Source organism: Chionomys nivalis, chromosome 20, assembly GCF_950005125.1.
Source record: "Chionomys nivalis chromosome 20, mChiNiv1.1, whole genome shotgun sequence".
NCBI lineage: Eukaryota > Metazoa > Chordata > Mammalia > Rodentia > Cricetidae > Chionomys > Chionomys nivalis.
In genome coordinates this window covers 13683542-13710033 of record NC_080105.1, presented here as the reverse complement: position 1 = coordinate 13710033, position 26492 = coordinate 13683542, and the positions used below count along the sequence as shown (strand labels likewise).

Genomic DNA, 26492 nt, shown 5'->3' with positions numbered 1-26492 from the left:
TCCACTTCTGACGCTGTTTACCAACATGTGGTTTGTTTGCTCTGTTAGATGTTTCTCTGGCAGCTGGACACTTAAATACAACATTACCTTTTCAAATGGCTCAGTGGCTCCAGTCTGGACATCAGATGTCTGTAATCAGCTGCAGCACAGAACGCGGAAAAGGACGGTGGTGTCATGGCTTTAAGCCACAGACAGACAGTTTACCCATTATGGAAGAAGGGATTCATGGTGAGAGAGAGACAGAGACACAGAGAGAGAAACTGAGAGATAAATACTGCTTTTCAGAAAAAGAACTATTGTAGTTCTTTCTTATAGACATTGGCCTATTTAGTTGTGTTTGCGTAGGGCTTGGGAGTTTATAAAGCTCCTTGTACATGCTGGTGAATAGTGTCATTTGTATCCATACTTCACAAATGAGATTACAGGCTCAGATACAGTAGTTCCGAAGGGATGGAGACAGAACAGATCTATGCCCTTAGGCCTTGTGCGACATGTTTTCCTGGGTACCAAGATTGTGTTCATTGGATGGGCTGCAGACAAGTGTGATGGAGAGGAATGAGGAACCAGCCTAGGACAGGGAGAAGCAACTTTCCTTCCTGCAGAGAAAGACAGCTTTCTTCACTGTAAGTAAGGAAAAATGAAAGGAATTCTTTAGAAGTTTGGCTTTCAAAGATCCATCCATCCATCACACAGATGTTTACTGAAGGCAGGAGCAGGAGACAGGACTCACCAGAGGACCCCTGTCTTCATGGAGAGCATGTCAGGGAAGTTGGGCAATAAAAAAGGTTCCAAAGTGCATAGTAGATTAGTCAGTGACAAGTACCAAGGAGGAAGAAAATGGAAGAGGGAGCCTATGCTTTCTGAGTTAGCGTCTGGAAGGGCGGCCAGGAACAGCCTCGCCTAGAAGGCACCCGACAAAAGTGAGGTTGTTTTGACATTAGACAGGTTCGTCTAAAGTGATGTCTTGTTTTACTGTTTTTACTTACCTGATATCCATTCTCATCTTCCAAAATATAAGTTAATTTTTGAGTGTGACCAATTAATTCTGTCTACTAATTCATAAATCTAACGGCTTTCTACCCGTTACAGTTAGCAGTTATAAAACTTGGAAGAGCCTGGCATACTACATCAATTTTGTTCCACAATGTTGCAAGCAAATTTTACTTTTCAATCACTTTTTGTTTAATGATAAATAATAAGCAATGCATGGCCGTGGCAATCCGCAGTTCCCTGTGCCATGACCGTGACAATCTGCAGCTTCCCGTGCCATGGCCTGTGGCAATCCTCAGCTCCCCGTGCTGTCAGTGCACCAGCGTGGATGGAGAAGCAGAACGCTGTTTTAAGCAGCACTATAAGTATTGCTAGAAACACTAGAGGCAGGTGTGATTTTTTCTACAACATGAGACGCACAGAGAGGAGAGACTTAACACTCCATTTCTCTCCCACAGTCGGTGGGCACCCATTTGTGTTTCCTAAGACTTTCAGTGAAATGACAGCTCTCAGTTCCCCAGATCTGAGTTTGAGATTAAATGACACAGGAGTAACAACTATACATATCAGTTTTATTTACTGAGAAAGTTATTCGAGTCTTTTTCTGTCCTCTCACGAATGGTGTGGGAAAGGAAGTCTGCAAAGCAAATGAAATCCTCAGAAAGATGCATCAACCCCATCCCCACTGGTGTTTCCATATGAAGGGCCCTCTGATACAGCAACCCTGGGCCTCCTTTCAGTGGTAGCCTTTATCAGAAATCCAAATTTCCCAAGAGGAGCTATGCTCTATGAGGGATAGTTGATGCAGGTCCATGCTGCTGTTTCCAAGGCTCCATGGGAGCATCTTTTACACAGTGGTCTGATTCGTTGGTCATCTCTAGGGCATCCCAAAGCATGAAGATGAGTTTCATTTCATTTGGTTTCAGACATGGAGGGTACACGTGTAAACAAATTCCTTTTGTAAGCAGAAGAATTCCTTGCAGAGAACAACACTAACAAAACACCCCCACCCCCACACACTGTCCCAGACTTGAATATGGGTGCATCAAACAGACTGAAATATCCTCCCATTGCCTTTGACCAAGAAGCACATTACAGACTAAAGAGTCTCTCCCCCCCCCAACCCCCAAGGCATTCTAATGGGAATGAAAGGACAAGGTAATTTTATAGAGTTACTGGACAGGAGAAAAAGGAAGAAGTAGTTTATGCTTGAATTGCTAGCCAGGACCAAATATGCAATAATAACTTGAGTTTAGTTCTAGCCATAAATATGGCCAAGGAAGCTTAAGTATCTTCTTTCAAAAGTAGAAGCCCAAGCAAGGAGAAAGGTGAGCCCTTTTCTTTATGAGAATCAACCAGGGTCTCCACCTTAATCTTTCAAGGGGAAGCATCCCTAGAGATTTCCCACTTGCCTCTCTTACTCCCACCATCTCTGAATGCCTCTACGCTGGAGATTAAGTTTCTAGCACACGAACATGTTAGAAGATGAATCATATCCAAACCATAGCAACAAGGGCAAAAAAGGATTAAATCACTTTATTTTCAAAGAAAGGAGGAACCCCAAAGGATGAAAGGCCCGAGTGACTTGGATAGCCACTTATTTCTAGAGTGTACGGTATGCAGGATCTCTCAGACACAACTCTCATTTCTGATGGAGTTTTATTTGTTAACTTAAGCAAACACCATGCAAATCTTTGTCAGAGAAACATGCCTAAGTAAAAGCAATATATTACAAATGACATATTTACTTTGGATGATGATTTTTCTCTTCATGAAGTTACATAAATCTTATCTCCTATCCAGTGAGTCATCAAACGTTATTGCTAATTGCTCACAAATTGGAATTGGAATTTTATTGCTTGAAATAATGGTGTTTGATGTTCCAGTGTTGCGTGGGTGGCAGTCTGTGCCTGTGTACCAGTGAGAGTGCCTGCATTGTGCCTCTGCCATGGGGAGGTTAAATCAGTCCACTGCACTAGAAAATGAAGGATCATTTCTTCTTCTGGAACGTATGAAATGTCAACCTGGAGCCAAGGATTTTTAAGATCTCCAAATAAACCTGTGTGTTGTTTGCGAATTATTCATGGTGGACTCTGGGCTTTCATCGCTTGGCATAGCTGTCAAAAGAAAATGAAAGACATAGATCAACACAGCAATAACTTTGGTTTTGTATTTATAAAGTTGATCTCTTTTCAGATTCTTCCCGATTTCTTTATTGAGTCATGTGTCTATCATGAGCACTCCTGAAAAGTCACGTTCTTCGGGGCATGGTTCCGCTCCTGGGAGGCGATGATATCAGCATTGCCACAGACGGTTGTGTACACTTTCTTGGGCTGAAACACTTGGAAGAGCTTTGTTTTCAGAGGAACCAATCAGTGAGGTGCGATCAAAGCAATGCGCACAGAATTTGTCTGCTCTGGTTGATTTCCACAAAGTCTTATCCTTTACATACAGCCCATCTAAACTGCAACAGCACTGCCGTGTGCTGACTGAGCACGGTGCCCTAATTTTAACCTGCCATTTGAAAGCTCTAATATTATCTTTTTTATTTTCTTGTTATTTTCATATGTAAATTTGTGATTGGATTTTTTTTTTACACTTCTGAGGATAAAATGACATTGACTACTTGAGTTTCAATGCATATAATAAAATTGACCACGAGGGGTGCACCCACCCACTGTGACAGTGGAACTGATCTATTGGGAACTCACCAAGGCCAGCTGGACTGGGACTGAATAAGCATGGGATGAAACCGGACTCTCTGAACATGGCGGACAATGAAGGCTGATGAGAAGCCAAGGACAATGGTACTAGGTTTTGATCCTAATACATGAACTGGCCTTGTGGGAGCCTAGCTTGTTTGGATGCTCACCTTCCTGGACCTAGATAGAAGTGGGAGGACCTTGGACTTCCCGCAGGGCAGGGAATTTGGACTGCTCTTCAGTATCAAGAGGGAGGGGGAATGGAGTGGGGAGAGGGGAAGAGGAGTGGGAAGAGAGGGAGGGGAGTGGGGGGAGGGGGCAATGTGTGGGAGGAGGGGGAGGGAAATGGGAAACGGGGAGGAGGCGGAAATTTTAATTAAAAAAGAATTAAATAAATAAATAGAATTGAACATTCACGGGTAGGTCATACTCCCCATCCCTGGGAGGGTTTCACTAAACAGCCATGTGGTTGAACTGCCTTTTGAATATTTATGTGTGTACCTATAGATTAGTGCTGCTTTCATTCTTGGTCAGAGAAGCTTCTTTTGCTGCAGTGAACAGAAGACAATGCAGTGACCACAGTGCTGAGAATAGGAACTGGCGTGTGCTCAACCCTAAGAAGAACAGCAACATCAACTCTCTGTTATGGCTTATGAAACATCATGGGGAAAGGAGAAGAGAGGAATGGGAAAGAGTGCTGTAGAGTGTTGTCTTCAGGACCATGGTAGGGTCATTCATTGCACTCATGGACTTACAGCAACTAAAGTTAGGTGCACAAGATTAAGTCAGGCAGCAGGGTATGGATACACCCTAATCTCAGTGTTTCTGGAGGCAGAGGTAGGCAGATCTCTGAGGTCAGCTTGGTCTACACTGTGAGATTCTGTCTCATGAAGAACAAGAAAAAAATGAGGAAGAGAGGAAGAAGAAGAGGAGGAGAAAGGATGGGGGAGGAGAGGAAGAAGATGAAGAGGAGGAGGAAGAAAAGTTCAAGCCAGCCAATAACTCAAGTCAGGGATGGTGGAGCAAATAATGAGAATCCCATTCCTACCTGAGAGCTATTGGTAATTCACGGCTGCTAGGAGAGAAGGGTTATTTTTCTTTGGGGATGTGGCCAGTGGAAAACTGTCCACGCTCATGTGTAGCACTAGTTGGACTCAGTAGGTATGGTGGTTTGAATAGGTATGGCCTCCTAGATTCATGTGTTTGAATGCTTGGACCATAGAAAGTGGCACTAATAGGAGGTATGTGACCTTGTTGAAGTAGGTGTGGCCCTGTTGGAACAAGTATGTCACTGTGGGGGTGGGTTTTGAGGTCTCATATGTTCAGCCTATGCCCAGTGTGGTACATAGTCTGTTGTAATATGAGTGGCGGGGCTGCTTCCCGCCGCCCGGCTAGCTTTACCCGAAATAATTACATGGAAACTGTATTCTTTTGAATACTGCCTGGCCCATTAGTTCCAGCCTCTAATTGGCTAGCTCTTACATATTGATCTAACTCATTTCTAATATTCTGTGTAGCACCACGAGCTGGCTTACCAGGAAAGATCTTAACCTGCGTCTGTCTGGAGTGGGAGAATCATGGCGACTACCTGACTCAGCCTCTTTCTCCCAGCATTCTGTTCTGTTTACTCCACCTACCTAATTTTCTGTCCTATCAGGGCCAAGACAGTTTCTTTATTAATTAACCAATGAAAGCAACAGATAGATATAGACATTCCCATATCAATAGTCTCCTTCTGCTGCCTCTGGATCAAGATGTAAAACTTTCAGCTCCTCCAACACTTGGGAGGCAGGGGCAGAGCTCTGTGAGTTCAAAACCAATCATGTCTGCCTGCACGCTGCCATGCTTCTTGCCATGGACTAAACCTCTGAAACTGTGAGCCAGCCCCAATCAAATGTTTTCCTAATAAGACTTGTGGTCATAGTGTCTCTTCACAGCAGCAGAAATTCTAATCAGACAGCTGATTTTGAAAAAATATATATGCTGGAGAGAATGTGGGGTAAAGGGAACACCCCTCCATTGCTGGTAGGAGTGCAAACTGGTTCAGCCACTTTGGAAATCAGTATGGCAATTTCTCAGAGAATTAGGAAACAACCTACCTCAAGACCCAGAAATACTACTTTTCGGTGGATGCTCAATCATACTACAAGAACATGTGCTCAACTATGTTCATAGCAACACTATTTGTCATAGCCAGAACCTGGAAACAACCTAAATGCCCCTCAACTGAAGAATGGGTAAAGAAAATGTGGTACATTTATATAATGGAACACTGTAGAGCAGAAAAAAATAATGACATCTTAAAAATTTCAGGCAAATGGATGGATCTAGAAAACACATTATTGAGTGAGGCAACCCAGACCCAGAAAGACAAATATAATATGTACTTATTCACAAGTGGTTTTAGACATAAAACAAAGAAAAACCAACCTAAAATTCACATTCCCAGAGAATCTAGACAACAAATATAAAACTAAGAGTGTCATATGTGAATCTAATCTATATGAGAAGTAGAAAAAGGCAAGATCTTCTGAGTAAATTGGGTGTGTGGGGGATGGAGCGGATCATGGGAGAGGGTAGAAACGGTGAGGGGAGGAAGAGAAGGGAGAGGAGAAAAATATATAGCTCAATGAAAAATAATCAAAAAAATAATATATAAGAAAAAGATATGAAGATAGGAAGAGCATATATTGGAAGGTTCGGGGATTTGCGAATGAATGTGATCATGATATGTTGTTGTTAAGCCTGGTGTGGTGGCACACACCTTTAATCCCAGCACTTGTGAGACAGAAGCAGACAGATCCCTGTGAGTGCAATGGCAACCTGGTTTCATAGTAGTTCTAGGCCAGCCAGGGTTACACAGTCAGACCTTCTAAAAAACACAACAACAACACCAAGGGGGTAAAAGACTAAGAACAAGATACGTAATGATAAAGTTGTCAAAGAAGTAAAAATATTAAATTTGAGAAGAGTAAACATTCATTGTTTTCTTGCTTTGGATAAGCTAGGATGTACTTGAAGCCATGAAGCCGACTGTAAAGAGAAATTGTCAAAGATGGAAAAGCAGATGTCCTAGAATCAAATGGTCACTGGAATAGAAAGATGTCAACAGGTTTTGCATTTACCTAAAAAATCCTGGGCGTAAGAGCCGCTTCCTCTTTTTCCTGAATGTTGGCTTGGAGGTGAAGTGCTACAGTGAGAAGAGCTTGTATCTTGATTCTTCCATAAAAGAGGCCAAATCTAGTTCTTGATTTTACTGACGTTATTCAGACAATTTGTGTTTGTCTAGTCTCCTTATCTGAAAAATACAGTTAGTATTTGTATTGCTCAGGGTTCTCCAGAGTAACTGAACTTACAGAATGAATCTCTCTCTCTCATTCATATATATGAACATATGAATATATATATATGTGTGTGTGTGTGTGTGTATACACATACATATATATGAGAGATGTATTAGAATGTAATATATATGAGAGATTTATTAGAATAATTCACAGCTTGTGGTCCAGCTTATCCAACAATGGCTGGCTGTAAATGGAAAGTCCAAGAATTCAGTAGTTGCTCAGTTTCTGTGGAGACCCAAAAATAAGCCTATTTCCACCTTGTCTAATGGTCAGAGAGTTTGGAGATTGCTCAAAACTGTTGACAACCAGTGTAGCTACACATCAGGATGTGGTTACTTGGTTCTTTTCACATTAGGATGGCTCATACAGGGAGGTCCATTCCATCCTGACAGATGGTCAGAACAGGCAAGCTTACTTCTGCTCCTTCTTTTGCAATACAAGGTTACCTGGGGAATGGCTGTCTTCAGGATACTTGGTCTAGAGTGACTTCACTGCCTAAACAACAGAATGCTAATGATTTGATGTCTCAAAGGGTTAAAAACAATTAACTGTTTAAGTTGTCCTTTGTATTATGTTAAAGCAGTCTTTTGTTGCCTTCTTCCCCCTTTTGTATTGGGGTATAAAAGAATGTGGAAAATTAAATGCAATTTCAGTATTCTCTGGAACTCTCTCCCAGGTACTATTCTATGTTTTTTCTGTTTCATTAATTTTAAATGCATCTTCATATTCTTTATTAATATTTCTGATCCCCATGCCCCTACCCTGGCAAGAGGTATTTTTGTCGAACTGGGCCCCAGCAAGTTCCCAAGTTACTAAGGCTGGGTTTGTCTACTGGTCTTCAGTATGCACTGCAATCCCAAGGAAGCAGGCTGTAAGGCCAGTGAAGAATTGGACTTGCTAGCAAGGCCAGGGCAAGTTGGCAAAGAGTAAAAGCATCCTTCTTCCATATCCTGATATAGGCTTCCAGTAGAAAATATGGCCTAGAATAAAGGTGTCTCTTTCCAGCTAGAAACATCTGGATTAAAGACCTATGTCTTTCTAACTCAAAGATCCAGTTTAGAAATATACCTTCTTACTTCAAATTAAGTAAAAAAAAAATTCTCACAGTTCTGCCCTCCATTTTGGGGTTTTAGTTCCAGATGCAGCCAAGTTGACAACCAATAATAGCCACCACAGTAATATTTAAAATAAAGTATTTTTTGTGAGAATGATATGAAAATTGTCCTAGTTAGAGTTACTATTGCTGTGATGAAAGGCCATGATGAAACACGATGGCCAAAGCAACTTGGAATGAAGGGGTTGATTTCAGCTTACATTTCCAGGTAAAGATCCATCACTGAAGGAAGTCAGGCCAGGAACTTAGACAGGAGTTTGAACGAGGAGGCAGGAGCTGATACAGAGACTGTGTGTGTGTGTGGGGGGGGGGGGGGATGGGGGGTTCTGCTTACAGGCTTGCTCCTCTTGGGTTGCTCAGCCTGCTTTCTTACAGAACCTAGGACCACCAGCCCAGGAAAGGCACCACCCACAATGTGCTGGGCCCTCCCCCATCAATCCCTAATTAAGAAAATGCCTTACAGGGTTTCTCTGTGGTTTTGGAACCTGTCCTGGAACTAGCTCTTGTAGACCAGGCTGGTCTCGAACTCACAAAGATCCGCCTGCCTCTGCCTCTCAAGTGCTGGGATTAAAGGCGTGCGCCACCACCGCCCGGCCTTACAGTCACTTTTTATGGAGGCATTTTCTTAACTGAGGTTTCTTCCTTTCAGAGAGCTCTAGCTTGTGTCAAAAAGACATAGAAGTAAGTAGTCAGCCCAAGGATGAATATAGAAAAGACCAACATAACAGTATTTATTGTTCTCTATGTGATTTGATGCCACTGTCTCAGCTGTTCCTGGCACTGGGTTGTCCCCTTTTCCTTCTACACTGACATTTGATTTTCCTTCATTTTATAAGACACCTAGGTGTCTCCAAACCTCAGTGGATTTCAATTTGAAGTACAGGGAACTGGGGACTCATCTAGCAATTTGTTGTTCCTGAGACATATATAACTAATAGAAATAAATATTTGCTGAATCTAGTCACATACTTTTTCCTTTTTTAAAAAATCTGAGCTAAAGTTGTTTCTTTATCTTTTAAGTAGGGACCTGAAAAATGCCAACATTAAAAATGTAGAAGTGGGATATTTTAATGATCGATCATTAGACGCAAAATTAGTCGAGCCAGAGAGTAGGAACGGGCAGGGAGAAGGTAGGCTCCATTACTCCAGTCTAGAGTGAGCAATCTGGGAAATTTGTCAGTGAAGGTCCTGTTTAGATGGTCTCTAATGCTTCAGGAGACAGGCTAGCAAAATGTCAGGATCTTGGAATATGCTGGCTCCACTTTACTCCCTGAAGTGCTGTGAGAAAGACAAAGGATTTCAGAATCCAAACAGCTTTATTAAAGCAGGTGGGAGAGAGCAAAGCAAGTATGTAGGTTTATTTTTTATAGCTTGTTTAAGATTGTACCTGGAAGTCTAAGATAAATAAGCCTCAGGAAATTTGCCTCCCGTCGGTTTATACTCTGCCTGTAGGCAGTAGTATATACCTACTGGGCTCTAATTAACAACGATATGGTAATAAATTTGTATGTTTTATCCCTGGCTTAACCTTTAGGCTTCAGACCTACATAGAATATAACTTTATTTTAAGCTTGAATTTACAAAAGAACTCAAACTGAAGAGCCCAAGATTGACTGTGACTCTTGCCTTTTGCTTTCTGATGTTTGACCTCCCTTTTATCTCAAAAAATGACACTAATTTCCATTCAAATGCATGTTACATTGAAGAAGATTGCATCCTTGTTCTGTGTCTCTTTTTTGCCATCTATATCAGTTTTCGCTTGCTTCACCAATATTTAGTCAAATATTTAGTAGCATAAAGGAAAAATATTTTATACTATAGTTCTTTAGTTCAGAAACCTGGTACCATGTGGATGAATTGTAAGTTTAGGATCTCAGACTAAACAGAAGGTATCAGTCAGACATGCAGATGTTGTTGGAGCCATGGTCTCATCTCCTTATCTTCTTGGGGCATCTTAAGATAACTTTATCTTATATTTTCTGCTGCAATCTGAACTCTATCAGCAATTATGTTAGTATTGAAAAATTAAAGCAAACAAAACATTACCTGTCCCTAGTTCTTGATAGCATTCTAAAATCTGTATTCTTTATTTTGCATGAGAAATTTGACTCCTGGCTATCCCCTAAACGCCTTCAGGGTGGGTAGTGATTGCCAAGGGGCCAACTATGTGATTAGAAGGTTGGGCCTTTTAACTTTGCATCCTCTACAGGCTCCTGAACTCCAAGGAGGCTAGAAGGGCTGCAATATAATGTACTCTCTAACATAGGAGTGTTAGAAGGTGACATGTTAAAAGGTTTGCAGACTCCACAGAGCTTCTCTGCCAAGTACTGCAGGCTTATTTGCATATGTGCATTTGACTGGGAACCAGAAAGGCTCATTTTTGTTTCTTTGTTTTCTTGTCATTCTTGAGACCTAACCCAGGGACTTGAGCATGTTAGGCAGGTGTTCTACCAGTGAGCTACTCCGCCAGCCTCTGTATCAAGTGCACCTGAACCTGTGGTCTTACTTGCTTTTCTTCTGGAATGCACACTTATCCTAAGGGTATATTAATTTCTATGGTTGTGTAGGCATTTTTGAGAAATCAGCAATTAGTCAAAGAAATATGAACTATGAGCGTTTAGAAAGTACAAAGAAGGTGACGCATGCCTTTAATCCCAACACTTGGGAGGCAGAGGCAGGCGGATCTCTGTGAGTTCGAGACCAGCCTGGTCTACAAGAGCTAGTTCCAGAGAAACCCTGTCTCGAAAAACCAAAAAAAAAAAAAAAAAAAGAAAAAAAAAAAAAGAAAGTACAAAGAAAAACTGCAGTGGAGATGGAGAGAAGGGGTTTTGGGGGCAATGGTAATCAATCTTTTTGGAGAAAGGCATAGAATTATGTGTACAGGAACTCCCTGAAAAGTCTCGTTTCTACCTGACTTTAAGGCCTCACATCAGCTCTCCCTGTGGGTTCCGGAAAGGACCTAGTATCCTCCTAGTAAATCTTGGTTTTGCCGTTAATTACTTGCAACAAGGAGAGTCAGCATTTATCCCTTTGTTCCTTTGACAGGCGTTGCTGAAATTACAAGCATTATTCCCTTTGTTGCTGCTGGAGTCAACGCAGCTTACCTTCAGAGCGACAAGCACCATGCAAAGAAGCAAAGGTCACTTTAGGAGTGATGTGTAGGAGGCATTCATCCACAGAATCCAGCGCGCATGGTCTGTATTTATAGCTAATCAGAAATTGAAGCAGAAATAATACTCCTGCTTCCTTATGTTTTTATCTAATTAGAGGATGATTATTCTGATGTTCTGTTTCGGCATATGAAAGGGAAGGACGTATCTAATTTGTATTACAGAAGCATCAGTGGAAAAACATGACCTGGAGCAAAACATCATTAACAATGTATGTACTTTTCAACTAACATGAGCATTGCCAAACGACAGGTTCTAGGAGAAGGGAGGAAGAAGAGGTCTAGCCACCTGCATGGAGTAAAGCTGCCTGCAAGAAGAAACAGAAGACAAGGCTGGAATTGAATGCCTTCGTACTATCCTCTAGTTCGTTCGAATTTTATTCTCTATACAATGGTATACTTGTATACCTACTAGTCATAGAGTAAATGTTTAAGGCCAAGATTTTTGTTTTAAGGATATATAAGCTTTGAGAATTTGAGGCTCTTCTTGGTTATCAATTTGACTACATCTGGAATTAACTAAAACCCTAATGACTGGGCACACCTGTGGGAAGAATATGTGTGTGTGTGTTTCTGTTTTTCTTTGTATTTATTCTTCTTTGTACATCCACACTGGGATTTCCCATCCCTCCACTTTTTCTAGCCCCACTCCCACTCCCCTCTCCCCCAGATTCACTCCTCATCTGTTGCCCTTCAGAAAAGAACAGGTATCCTAGAGATATCAACCAAGCATGGCATAGCATGTTACAATAAGACTAGGTACAAACCCTCATATCAAGGCCAGATGAGGCAATCCAGTAGGAGGATAGGGTCCCAAGAGCAGGCAAAAGAATAGAAACTGCCCTCCCATACGCTCCCACTGTTACTTTCCCATCAGAACTGCATAACTGTAACATATATGTAGAAGACCTAGGTCAGACCCATATAGGCTCCAAGATTGTCATTTCAGTCTCTGTGTGTCCCTAGGGATTGATTCTGTGGGCCATGATCTCCCAGTCATTTACAGTGGGAAGACCCAGTTCTAATCTGGATCTGAGGTAGGAAGATACAACTTTAATCCAGATGTTTTGATGTGGGAAGACTCACCTTGAATCTGGGACACACCTTCTGTTGACTGTTGACTGTATAAAGGATGTGGAAGAGTGGAAGAATGAAGCTTTATCTTTGCCTGTTGGTTCTTGTCTCAATGGCAAGTCCATACCTTCATGGGCTTTAGAGCTTCCATCTTCAGGACTCTGCCATACACTGAAGGCCAGCTGAACCAGCCAGCCTGACTACCTGGATTCTTAGACCTTCTGTTGGTAGACAGCCATTGCTGGGCTGGTTGAATCACAGCCTATAAGCCATTCTAATAACACCCGTGCCCAGGCGCGTGCGCACGCACACACACACATGTATTAAATTCTGTTCCTCTGGAGAACCTGACTAATCCACTACTGAAAAGGTATATAAAGTTTTCACATTTTTTGGTGAATAAGACCAGAACTTATACTTACTATCATGTCTTCTAGTCATACTCTGTAGGGATTAATTTTAGAAAACACAAGGAGAAAGCCGGACGGTGGTGGTGCACGCCTTTAATCCCAGCACTCCGGAGGCAGAGGGAGGCAGATCTCTGTGAGTTCGAGGCCACCTGGTCTACAAGAGCTAGTTCCAGGACAGGCTCCAAAGCGACAGAGAAACTCTTTTCAAAAAAAACAAACAAAAAAACAAAACCAAAACCAAAACAAAACAAAAAACCCCAAACCGCCCCCCCACCAAGAAAAAGGAAAGAAAATGGAAGGAGAATAGGTAATAAGTGCATCTATTTTCCTAATCAATACAGCACTGACTATTTTTGTCAAACTCTGGGGAAGCTCACATGCCATGTCTGAAAACACACTAATTAGACATTAGCTTTCAAAGTTAGCTGTGGTATTTAACTTTAGTAATTTCCAGCAGTGTACTTTACTGTCTGGAAACAGGAGACTTATAAGCTCAGTAAGGCGAAGCCTCAATAGGAAGAGTTTATACAACACTGGGAGAAATTGGTGAGTCTAGTCCAACTGAGATTTGTATTCTAGAAGAAATATGAAGGAACAGCAGGAATGAACTAAGAGAAACAAGGCAGGGGACGTGACTGTCAATGCACTGGAATATAGAAACCACAAACGATTCCCCAGATGTGTGGATTCTAGGCTTTGCCTAATCAGTTTCTAAGCTGCAAATACATTTTAGTTGTTCATATTCTGTCTTAAAAAGATGATATAGACTTAGTCAACATTTTCATGAATCTTTGTGTGACTAGTCTCCTATCTTGGGCATTTTCACTGGGATTCATCCATCTTTTAAGAAATTTTGCCTTATGACTTTGCAAACAATGTCAGCTAAAGGCATACCCACTTGTGCAATTTTGAGTTGGGTGTACTTGCTGAAGAAAATGGATTTGTGCATATTGAAATTGGAATAGCGGAACTCGCTTTGAGTGTGTGATAAGGTGAAGGCTTGTTGAATTCAACCATGATCACAATAGAGCTGATTCACACTGTTGCTATGAGAAACAGCAAAACTACTTACTGTGCTGCCAAGGATACCATTATCATAATACTCAGAAATTAAATCTGGCTTTAAGAGAGAAGTTCATATGAATTACAATTCTAATTGTTTTATTAAATTGTCCAATTAGAGATTTATTAGATTTTAATGATAACTAGTTAAATTGATTGCTTTTATGTGATGAGTCAATGAGTCAATAATAAATGACAATATAATTTACTTCATTTATCATTATGTAGTCACAGCTTTACTCTCAGAAATTTAACACTTGAACACATGAAGCCCATTACAGTCAAATAATGACTTTGTCCATGTTAAAGATGGATTTACTTCATATTATAAATCAAAATAAATTAAAATGGACTATGTGTTTAAAATGTTTACTCTGACATTTCCTATTTATCTACTGAACATTCTCGTCAAGAAAGAACACCAAAATGTAGCTAAGAAACAAAAAAATCCATTATAGAATCAATTATTTAGTTAAAAAGTATTTCTACTCGTGTATTAATAAAAATGTGTATACAATATTTCAGACTTCTATTATAAATGCCACTAAGTTATTTCACTTTTCTCTTAGGAAAGTCAAATTAGGTAGTCAAATATGATGATGAAAATAAAAGCATTCAGGAAAAACAAACATAATATCAGTATGGTGTTTTCAGAGCTTCTCATCTGCATTTAAAGTTTGTATAAAGGTGAAATAATAAAACTTTAAAATCATTTTGAGTGTACTCTAATAATCTAAAATGACTATGTGCATTTTGTTTCTCCAACAAGTTCTTACTAAGCACAAAAATGTTTAAGAACTCCCTGTAAGTCTGCTAGGGTTAGGGTTAGGAATGGGATCCCACATTGACTAAACCAGACAAAATCCCTGATATCAGTGTAGTGTGTTCTTGGAATGACCACCTTATACCAAGACTCCCTATTGATCTATTCTGTTTTGCTTTCTCTTTATAGAATAGTCTTGTCTAATGTAACTGATGGCTTATGTACTAATTCTATGTGCTGTCTTCTCTAACAACATGTAAGCCTTAATATTGTTTTTCACTGTATTAGAGTAACTCCAGTCACAAATAGGAGCTGAGTATTATTGATCAATAAGTATAATTAGAACATAATTAAAGGTAGATGAATGAGTTGGGTTATAACTGAAAAGTTAAATATAGGTCAGCCTTGAATTTACAGATTAATTCAAGTCATAGTTAAGTAATTACACAATTTTTACATTTATCTAATCTATATATGCTGTTGTTAAGAAATTTGTACACTGTGTGAAGATGCATTGCTGTGTTTGGTGTAATAAAATGCTGAACAGTCAGTAGCTAGGTAGGAGAGTATAGGTGGGACTTTCAGATAGAGAACTCTGGGAAAACAAAGGCTGAGTTAACAGCCAGATGTGGAGGAAATAGGATGGACAGTATAGGTAATAAGCCTTGTGAAAGAACACAGATTAAAAAGTATAGATTAATTTAAGTTATAAGAACTAGTTAGGAACAAGCCTAAGCTAAGGTCAAGTTTTTATAATTAATAATAAATCTTCATGTCATTATCAGTCCAACAAAAAAAACCTACTAAAACATTCTAGAGAAAGAAATCTAAAAGTTTTGGGGGTAAAAGGATCTTTCCATGGACTACTGACAAAATGTTTTTTAGCAGAAGAGTTGCAGAGAGGCAGGCATGCATCCTTAAGGTGTAGATGCTATGAGTTTATAGTTTAAGTGTTAAAAAAGGATGCATTGGAGATAACTTCTACATGTTAGTAATTAGGTAGTTATACTGGCAAGTTGTCATAGTTGTTGAGATTGTGAACTCTATTGGAGGAATTGAGATATTTCTCTTTTGCACAAATTTAGGCTGAAGATGTTTACTACACGTTAGATTACAACAGCAAGCAAAATGACATATAGATTACAATTCTTTCTCTCTCTCTCTTTCAGAAGGCCGAGTATTTAAATGGGGTTTGTGAGCAGAGCATTACAACTTGCTTAGTGGTAACATGGACCCTCTGTGTGCCTGAAAATGGGGCAAAATGCATGGCTCTCAGAGACAGCAAATATGTCTCTGCCACATTGGACTGCACAGAGCAAGCAGGCAGGACTGCAGAGTTGATCTTAGCCACACCCACTTAGCATTTAAAAAAGTGTTCCTGCTCAAAAGATGATTACAGATACACAATAAAGGCAAATTCAGATGAAAAAGACCTCTAAATGGGTCACAGAGTTTTGGATAAATGTATATAGGCCTGGGAGAGAGAAGAAAATGAGTATAGAGAGTTGTAAAAAGCAGTTTAAATGGCTTTTAAAAATAAAACAAAGTCTTTAATGAGAAGAGTACAGATATTCATAGATTAAAGGAGTAAAGATAATGAAATAAATATTAAACTTGAAGAAAAAGTAATAGAAGAAGAAAAATAAGCCACACAAAAATGGAATACACCCAGAGAGTCTAGATTATGTAAATTATTGTGTTTTCTTTGAATTTTTTTGATTGTGAAGGAGCTAAGTAACCATCATATATACTTTAAAGGTATCTTGTCTTCAAAATTTGAGTCTAAGAATTTGTTGCTTTGGAGAAAAGGTTCTTTTGTTTCTACGGAGGATATGGATTCATTCCAGGCTAATGTGGTTTGATGGACCAAGACCCCCTGAAGGGTTACTGTGAACACCCCCCAAAAATTATTTTGCCCAACAAAAAGCAGGAAGCAGTTTGGAAAGAACTATGCCCATATTCCCAAATATTGTTTATAAATGTTTGTTTACATTTAAAGGGGAATATGATATAGAGATGAATACTTTGCATTGGTATGGATCTTGGTTTATTAATACAAATTTAAGTTTAATTTTGTTTTATATATATTTCCGCTCTTGATTAAGGTATTGTGTTTATGCAACTCATTAAAAATGTAATATATAATTATAAAATATAGGTTAATAGATAGTCATCTATAATAGTCAAGCTTGTAGTCATGTTAGTTAGATTTTTGCTGTTCTAGATGTACAGAGATATATTTCAGGTGGATAGGCATTCTTCAAACCTTTCAAACACATACCATAGTGTTAATCCTTAACTGATTGCTTTGCTCCTGGAAAAAGATGTTTATAAAATGCTCAATGATGCTGTATTTTAGCAGGCAGCTTACTGTAGAGATAAACTTTCCTTATGTGACTTAGACAAGGCTTAAGATGCTCCATTGTTTACTTAGCATAGGTTAAAAGATCCTCCAGATTCCCTTACGAAAACTTTGCTTAACTGTTATATACATTACTTCATGAGAACATTTACCAATTGTTTTGGTCAAACTTGTTTTTCTTTTCATACTAGAGTCTCTGCTCTGGTACTTTATATTGAGCCCATCCTAACCCTGAATCAGCAAACAACTGCTGCTTAATTACCTCTCATAAGAAACTAAATAAGAAGGTGAACCCAAAGAAAAACATATAGCTATCCTCCTGGATATTAACCTTCATCAGGCGAGGAAAGAGACAGAGACAGAGACCCACATTGGAGCACCGGACTGAAATCCCAAGGCCCAAATGAGGAGCAGAAGGAGAGAGAGAGCACAAGCAAGGAACTCAGGACCGTGAGGGGTGCACCCACATACTGAGACAATGGGGATGGTCTATCGGGAACTCACCAAGGCCAGCTGGACTGGGTCTAAAAAAAAAAGCATGGGATAAAACTGGTCTCGCTGAACATAGTGGACAATGAGGACTACTGAGAACTCAAGAATAATGGCAATGGGTTTTTGATCCTACTGCACATACTGGCTTTGTGGGAGCCTAGGCAGTTTGGATGCTCACCTTACTAGACCTGGAAGGAGGTGGGAGATCCTTGGACTTCCCACAAGGCAGGGAACCCTGACTGCTCTTCGGGCTGCTGAGAGAGGGGGAGTTTACTGGGGGAGGGAGAGGGAAATGGGAGGAAGTGGCGGGGAGGAGGCAGAAATCTATAATAAATAAATAAATAAATAAATAAATAAATATTACCTCTCTTAAGACTCAGCTAGCAAAAGGACCCACTGGAGGCCTCCCACCATCACACCATACCAATTTCATCATAGTCCTATTTTAAGCTGTTTGCTTTTTTCTTGTTTTGAGAGAATAGTGCATCTTTTTACTCATGCTGCATGGCACATGCCTCTTTCTACACAGTCTAGCTCTTTCTAGCTTTTATGAAAGAAAATTCCACTCAGTCTGACTCTTCAGATGCCTACAGATTCAGTGGTCAGAGCATTCTCTCTACCACAATGATCTCCACTCCATTACCACAAAAGTCTGTCTGAATGAAGTTTTCTGTTACCCACGTCATACTTGGTTTTTATTCAACAGCACAAACAATAGGTAAATAAACATGGAGATGAAATAATTGGTACCTAGAGATAATAGCTTCTCTTTCATGATTTTCTTCAGTTTTTGAAAAATAATTTAAATGACTTTGAAAATACAGGAGTAATGCTGGTGGTTTGAGAAAGTGAGGACCACAGCTGGAACAGATGCTTTTCAGGATGAAAGTGAGGACCACAGCTGGAACGGATGCTTTTCAGGATGAAATTGAGGACCACAGCTTCAACGGATGCTTTTCAGGATGAAAGTGAAGACCACAGCTTCAACGGATGTTTTTCAGGATGAAAGTGAGGACCACAGCTTGAATGGATGCTTTTCAGGATGAAAGATGAATCTCACTGAAGTGTGCTGGCATCATAAGCCAGTAGGAGTGTCATCTGTCATTTATGGTCATGGTGTAAATTCAGTTAGATTATAGGTATGATTTTCTCTGTTAATATTAAATTTCCAGGATGTCAATATAAATACAAATAATTTACTGTGATCAGATATGGCTTATTTTCTAGAGATATTGAACACTAGAAAGGAGGGAGCCAAGGAAGAGAGTAGAATTCTCAAGGATTTTCACCAATAATTCTGGGCCAAATTTTTTTAAGGAGTAAGGTCAAGATGGTTTTAAGGAATTGTGATAGATTCCTGCTGTTTTTATTTTTATTTATTTATTTTGGTTTTTGAGACAAGATTTCCCTGTGTAGCCTCAACTGTCCCAGAATTCTTCCGGTAGACCAGGATGACCTCACAGAGATCCACCTGCCTCTGCCTCCTGAATGCTGGGATTAAAGACATGCACCACCACTACTCAGCTGACGGCTCTTGGGACTGGAGAGGGAGGAGAAGAGGAGTGGGGGGAGGGGGAGAGGGGCTGGAGGAGAGGGAGGGAAATGGGAGGCGGGGAGGAAGCGGAAAATTTTTTTTCAATAAAAAAATGTTAAAAAATAAAATAAAATAAAAAACAGAAAAGAAAAAGAAAAGAGAGTCCACTGAAAGCTAAAGGATACTTTCTTCTAGGATCGCTTTCTGGAGAATGAACCTTTCATTTTGCCACTTACAGAACTCCCTTTCTTAGACTGACAAGGTGGATCAATGAGTAAAAGTGTTTGCTATGCAATCCTGAATACCTAAATTCAATCCCCAGAACCCAGGTCATGGTAGACTTTTGCCAAAGTTAAAAATGTAGCTTTCATCTTAAAGAAAATAAGAGATAGTTTATTCTGGAGCCAGTATAAATGACCATGGTTTGGTAACACAGTTTTAGGTCACACCAAATTCCATGTGGGTAAATCTAGATACAACAACCATCAGACAATGTTCTGTGTCCCCTTTATTGCAATCACCAGCCACACTGCCACCTGGTCTTACCTAGGAACTTAGATTGCCCAAGACTGCCTGAGTAATCTCTACCCAGGGTCTCCATAGGTCTACCAAACCTCAGAAGCCTGGAAGAGTCCTTTCTGTGTCTTTCTTGAACCAGAATCCCTCCCAAGCAGTCCAGTCTTCCCTAGAAAAGTACAGGGAAGTGTTGGCAGAATCTACAAAGCAATTCTACTTGATGGTTGTATTGTAACAAGAATGCCAAGGTAGCCAGGTTTTAGGGCCATTTTCTCTACCCTAATGAGGGTAAAAAGCCAATCACTTGCTACCAGACCCCAAGATGGCATCTCACTATCTAGATCACTTCTGGTATGACAGACTGAGTCAGTGAATGTGGCCTGTGGAGTCTTCAATTCCTCTGGACTGAGATAGTTCACTACTGGGACATGGTACCCTCTCGATGCACAAAGACCATACAGGAATCCTGAAGGAACTTCATTCTATTTTGGAGAGAGATCCAAAATCTCTGCAACAAAACCATCAACAATGGCTTCTGGGATGAGCCAAGGCCCTTTCATTGCCCAGAAGAAACATTCTGACTTGGACATATACACAGAACCTTAAGAAAACAAGTTCTAGGAAAATCCCTGGTCAATGGCAGACTTGAGGGGTGGCTGGATGATAGGTGCAGAGAACACATTTCCACTTCTAGAACCATCTAGGCTTCATCATCTTCATCTTCATCATCTGGGTCATGTTTTTTTCCCCCTGTGGTCATTCTTAATCTTTGAGTAGAAGTCTCCTGAGCTTTCCTTCCTGTATCAAGGGGATGAGAAATGCATTTGCCTCTTACACTGCACTTCCTTTGTTCCAGGGTGGGTGACTGAACAAGTTACAAATTGTCTTTATTTTTAAGAACAGAAAACAGATTTTTAAAATAAAGTGAGGAAGAACTCCCAAGAGTAGAAAGGACTCCAAATTAAGAATTCACTGATTTCATTTTTAAAAAGTTTTTGTATTACATTTTAATTGTGCACATATGTATGTGGGTACATGCATATGGGTGTAAGGTGCCTCTGGAAGGCAAAGGAATCAGACCCCATTGTAGATGGAGTTATAGGTGGTTGTGAGCCACCCAATGCAGGTGCTGGAAAATGAACTCAAGTTCTCTGTAAGAACACTATGTGCTCTGAGTCATCATCTCTCCAGCTCTATGATGTTCACTTTAATGGTGTCTTCAAAATGTTTAGATGATGAAGTCCTACATTTTTGGCTGTTTTGATGATTAAGGCTTGATATTATATAACTCTTACTAGTCTTCTACTTAAAGTTATGTTTTATAAAATATAGTCAAGTTTGTGTGTGTGAGTGTGTGGCAACATGTGTGTCACTATGCATTGATGGAGGAAGGTCATTGGTTAATTAATAAAGAAACTGTTTGTCCTGATAGGTTAGAACATAGGTGGGTGGAGTAAACAGAACAGAATGCTGGGAGGAAGAGGAAGGGAGGCAATCGCCAGGCCTCTCCTCTCCAGGGCAGACGCAATGAAGCAAGCCGCCAGTTCAGACATGGTGAATCTTTCCCGGAAAGACTTGTGCTACACAGATTACTAAAGATGGGTTAGGCAAGATGTGAGAATTAGCCATTAAGAGGCTAGAACTAATGGGCCAAGCAGTGTTTTTTAATTATTTCGGGGCATAAGCTAGACAAGGGGCCAGGAGCCGGTGGCAGGAAAGCAGGCCCACAGCTCCCACAACAGAATGGCACCAACGTGTGGACAACTGCATCCACAGAAAGCCTGAGAAAGCTTGGGAAAGAATAGAGTACAGCATGTTTTCTTGGTAGCAGTAATTTCTCTTGTCTACTCTGTTTGCTAGAAGGAAGCAAGCACTCTCATCTGAGAGAGGCTTCCTGACTCAGCTTTAACTGCAAAACCCTGCAGCTCTTTAAAAGGTCCTGCCAAGAAACACTTAAATGATGTTGATGAAAAGATGAATGCATGCTTTTTGGTTTTCAGCCATAGCAGGAAAAAAGCTGTGCTGTTTTCAAATGCCGACTTTCTGGGCTGTCCTGCCAGGGCAAACTCTGACTCTTTCAGGCAGGCGGTTCATGTGGCTTGCAAGCACATTGCTGAAGCTTGCTTGCTGGCAGGGACCTTGAAACGCCATAGAGTTGTGGCAGTAAAAATGGCTACAGCTGGTACCTCAGCCATGAGGCTGGAAAGCTAAGGAATGGGCTGGATCCAGCGGTCAAAGCCACGGCTTTAGTCCTACTGATATTGCTTGGTAAATTAAAGACTCATGTGGTCAGAAAAAGAGAGATATACAATAAAGAGAGATTCAAAGACAAAGAAAATTTCTAAATGGTTTACTGTGTGTTAAAAATATATGCAGGCTAAAAGTTAAAGTTCTTAAAGTAGAAAAAAGGAAGAAAGAGAGTAGTTGGGTGTGGTAGCACACGCCTTTAATCCCAATGCCTAGGAGGCAGAGACAGACAGATCTCTGAGAGTTCAAGGTGTGGTAGCATACACCTTTAATCCCAATGCCTGGGAGGCAGAGACAGACGGATCTCTGAGAGTTCAAGGACAGCCTGGTCTACAGAGTTATTCCAGGACGAAGATATACAGAGAACCTGTCTCAAAAAGTAAAAATAAATGAAATAGAGGTTAAAATAAAGCCACACAATGATGGAAAATACACAGAGAATCTTGATACTGTACGCTATTATGCTCTCTTTGAATTGTTTGAATGCTGAGGAAAGAGCAACAGCTGCTAAAAGATATTTGTTTATAAATGCTGCTGAACTAATCCAATATAGACATTTTGAAAATTCCTTGACTTTAAAATTTAGATCTAAGGACATGACGCTTTGGAAAGGAGTTTCCTCTTTTGTTTTCACAGAGGATGAGACCCTATGGATTGCTTCTATCCCAATATGTAATGATGGACCACACCCTCCTGAAGGGTTGCTGTGAACACCTTCAAAAAATCACTTCACTCAACTGCCAACTGAGATGAATCTAGCACACAGGTTATACCATGAAAGACCTGATTAACAGTGCCCCCATACAACAGGAAGCAGTTTGAAGAGAAATAACTGTGCCCATGTTCCCAAATATTGTTTATAAATGTTCTTTTACATTTAAAGGGGGAGATGATATAGATATGAATAATTTGGATTGATATGAATCTTGGTTTACTGATACTAATTTAAGGTCAATTTTCTTATATGTATATGTACTTCTGAGATTAATTAAGGTACTGTGATTGTATAGTTCATTTAAAAATGTAATGTATATAGGTTGTTACTAGATAATCATCAATTATAGTCAAGCTTGTAGTTATGTTAGTTAGATTTTCTAGATATATAGAGATATATTTCAATTAGATAGACATTCTTCATATCTTTCAAAGACTACAGAATATGACATTCAATGTTTTAATAACTTAGGACTTTTCATGACAATGAGACACTCTGCTCCTGGCAGCACCAATTTACTTCAAGAAAAAGATGGGTATCAAAGAGGATCCTTATGGAGTTGGTTAGCCATTTGGATAAGAAAACTGCTCTTGTCTGGACTGTTGCATAAACTGGACACAAAGAACCTGCAGAAAGAGGACTGGTTAACTTGCCTAAAGGTGAGATGATCTTTCAGGGTTCCTGATTCATGAAAGCATCTGCAAGACATTCTGCAGGACAAGCAGATAGTGACTGCCTTTGAAATTTCCTGCTTCATGGAAATGTCTGCTGTAAACTATGGGCCTGTAGGCTGAAGATGGATGCCCCAACGGTACAGAGGAACTTTGGGTGACTGTCCAGGCAGCGAGATGTCTCTGTGATTTCTAGAGTTTTGTAAGTTGCTTACTTCTCATTTTCTTAAGTAATATTATATCCTTCTGGAGTCTTTGATGGAGTTAAAGAATATATATATATATATATATATATATATATATATATAGTTTTCCTTAGTTATGATAAAAGATAAAGTAGATGTAAATATTGTAACTGTAATTCTTGCTTTATAACTGCTTTGTTATATGTAATTTTGCTATGTTAAGGTTAAAGCCTTCCTTTTTTGTTTAAACAAAAAAAGGGGAAATGATGGAGGAAGGTCGTTGGTTAATTAATAAAGAAATTGCTTGGCCTGATAGGTTAGAACATAGGTGGGTGGAGTAAACAGAACAGAATGCTGGGAGGAAGAAGAAGTGAGGCATACGCCAGGCCACTCCCTGGAGAGGGAAGGGGAGAAGAGTGAGGGGAGGGGGAGAAAATGAAGGGAAGGGGAGAGGAGTGGGGGGAGGGGGAGGGAAATGGGAGGCAGGGACGAGGAGGAAATTTTTTTTGTTTTTTTTTTTATTAAAAATTTCAGCCTCCTCCTCGCCTTCCTTTTCCTTCCTCCTCCCCCCACTCCCCATGCCCCACTGCCCTCCCCTTCCCTCTCCATTCTGAAGAGCAGTCAGGGTTCCCTGCCCTGTGGGAAGTCCAAGGTCCTTCCCCCTCCATCCAGGTCTAGGAAGGTGAGCATCCAAACAGGCTAGACTCCCTCAAAAACAGTACATGCAGTAGGATCAGAACCCAGTGCCATTGTCCTTGGCTTCTCAGCAGCCTTCATTGTCCACCATGTTCAGAGAGTCCGGTTTTATCCCATGCTTTTTCAGTCTCAGTCAAGCTGGCCTTGGTGAGCTCCCAATAGATCAGCCCCACTGTCTCAGTGAGTGGGAGCCCCCCTCGCAGTCTGGACTTCCTTGCTCATGTTCTCCCTCCTTCTGCTCCTCATTTGGACCTTGGGAGCTCAGTCCAGTGCTCCAATGTGGGTCTCTATCTCCATCCATCGCTAGATGAAGGTTCTATGGTGATATGCAAGATATTCATTAGTATGGCTATAGGATTGGGCCATTTCAGGCTCTCTCTCCTCAACTGCCCAAGGACCTTGCTGGGGACATCTCTCTGGACCCCTGGAACCCCTCTAGAGTCAAGATTCTTGCCAACTCTTTTGAAATTTTTTCAATAAAAAAATATAATAAAATAAAATAAATGAACTTTATTTGCTTTCAGAGAAGTTCCCTGCTATTAACAACAGCAAAAACTAACAAAATCAAAAGTGACAAACAGAAAACGTAAATTAAACATAAAGAAATGCAATAAAATGGATCCCATGTCATCCTTTTTCAAATAATAATGCCCATAGTTGAAGATTCCTATGTCTGGGGTTATTAACTAACTAACAGCTTTCCCAATGTAAAAGAATTTCAGTATTACCCATGCCAATACTGTTGTTAGGAGATTTTTCAAAAGAAATAGCCACAGGGAAAATGCACAGGCATATTTTGATGAAGTCGTTCATAAATGCTTTTGTTTCCAGCTCTAGAAATGGCTCCAGATTTTTTTTTTGAAAGACACCTCTCATTCGTTGTTTTTAAAATCATTTTGAAGAGGTAAAATCATTTACTGTTTGTTGTTTGGTTTCCTGTTTCTTAGTGAATCACCAGTAATGAAAGCAATTATTTAAGGAATACTAGCCAAAGTACCATACGTTAGTAAGCAGGTGTACTCACAGAGTTACATCAAAGTGGTTGGAGATGTGCCTCCATTGGATACTGAGCTTCTCCGGAGCTAATTCCTATCGAATGAACAACAGATGAAGGATAAGCGAAAAGCCAGGTGAGCATGTGCGGCAGTGTACCCCAATGCCGGCTTTATCTTCAATAGGCTCACATCTAATAAATTTTAAAATCTTTCGTTTTAGGACTTAATCATAAATCAAATTTTCATGAGCCTGGGAAATGGACAGATTCGTGGCTCAGCAGATTTACCCTTCACTCAGCACAAACAACTGTTTGAACTGAGAACCAGTAACAGAGAGTGTGAACCTTCCAATTTTCCAAAAATTTTAGTAAGTCTCTGTCCCTCAAACCAGGTCATCTGGCACATGGAGGAGGGGGCGGTGAGGGTTATCTGTTACTTGGAGACCCTAGGCAAACTTCCCAAATCCTAAACATCAGTGAGCACCCCAAAATTCAAGATGCTGGCTGACCTGGGAGGTCTTCTTAGAAGTGAAGTTCGCCAGGAGCTTGCGGAATCCAGAGCTTGCTAGCTCGCCACGGCAGCCATCTTCTGTCGCTATCGCGGCAAAGAGCTGCCTCCTGGGAAAGAGCGTCCGGAGCTAGTTGCTTCCCTAGGAGGACGGAGATTCTAGAATCAAAAATATTGCCTCGTGTTTGCCAAAAAAACGTAAGGAGAAAAAATGGCTTGAAAATTTACCAGGCAGAAAAGGGGAGGCAGGGACTGCGAATTCATTTGCTGTGGTCTTGCCCCACCCAAAGGTGGGGGGGCGCAGCTACCCAAGTCAAACCTGCCTGCTTTCAGGGCACTGGATTTAAGCTTGTGCTGTAACAAATCATCTTACAGGCTGCACAGCAGGACCTTTTTGTTTTTCCGATGGGCTTGGTCACTAAAGCCGGTTTCCAGGCAGAACTATCTCAAACTGCTTAGAGATGTGCATTTCTTGTTGGCTGACCAACTCTGAGGATAGTTCCTACTGAAGTCACAAGAGATGAAAATGAATGCATTTGCGACAGCTACTAAATTACCTATTTTATCTTCATTAGGCACACATCTAATCGATTTTAAAACATTTTATTTTAGGTCATATTTTTGGTATGGTTCCGCGACCTAACCCAGACAGTCTCTCTAGGGACAGAGGTTTGCCAGAAACTTATCTAATAGAAGTCTGCTTGCTCTGGAGGCCATACAGCAGAAAAGAGCTGCGTTTTGGGGAAAGAGCCTCAGGAGCTAGCTGCAGATGCTAGCTACAAGCATGCAGATGCCCTGGGATTAATGATACTGTACCATGTCTGACAAAAAGGTAAGGGGAGAGAAAAGGGATTGAAAAACTTACCTCGTACATTAATAGATTCTTTGTGCTCTTAAGAAATGGATGCCTTGCTCTTCGGACTGGAGAGGGAGAAGAGGAA

At 40.4% G+C, this 26492-nt stretch overlaps 1 long non-coding RNA gene across 3 annotated transcripts; it reads right to left on the bottom strand.

Moving 5' to 3' along the window:
* Positions 1 to 2253: 2253 nt before the first annotated feature.
* LOC130862511 (uncharacterized) lies at positions 2254 to 26487 on the bottom strand. 3 transcript variants are annotated; one of them, XR_009055668.1, is made up of 4 exons: positions 26417 to 26487; positions 25553 to 25693; positions 25074 to 25138; positions 2254 to 3107 (listed from the first exon to the last, which is right to left on the bottom strand). It is a non-coding gene; the product is annotated as an uncharacterized LOC130862511 (long non-coding RNA). The 3 variants fall into 3 exon arrangements; XR_009055667.1 differs by lacking the exon at positions 26417 to 26487 and adding an exon at positions 25780 to 25853; XR_009055666.1 differs by lacking the exon at positions 26417 to 26487 and having other exon boundaries at positions 25553 to 25846.
* Between the last annotated feature and the right edge of the window lie 5 nt (positions 26488 to 26492).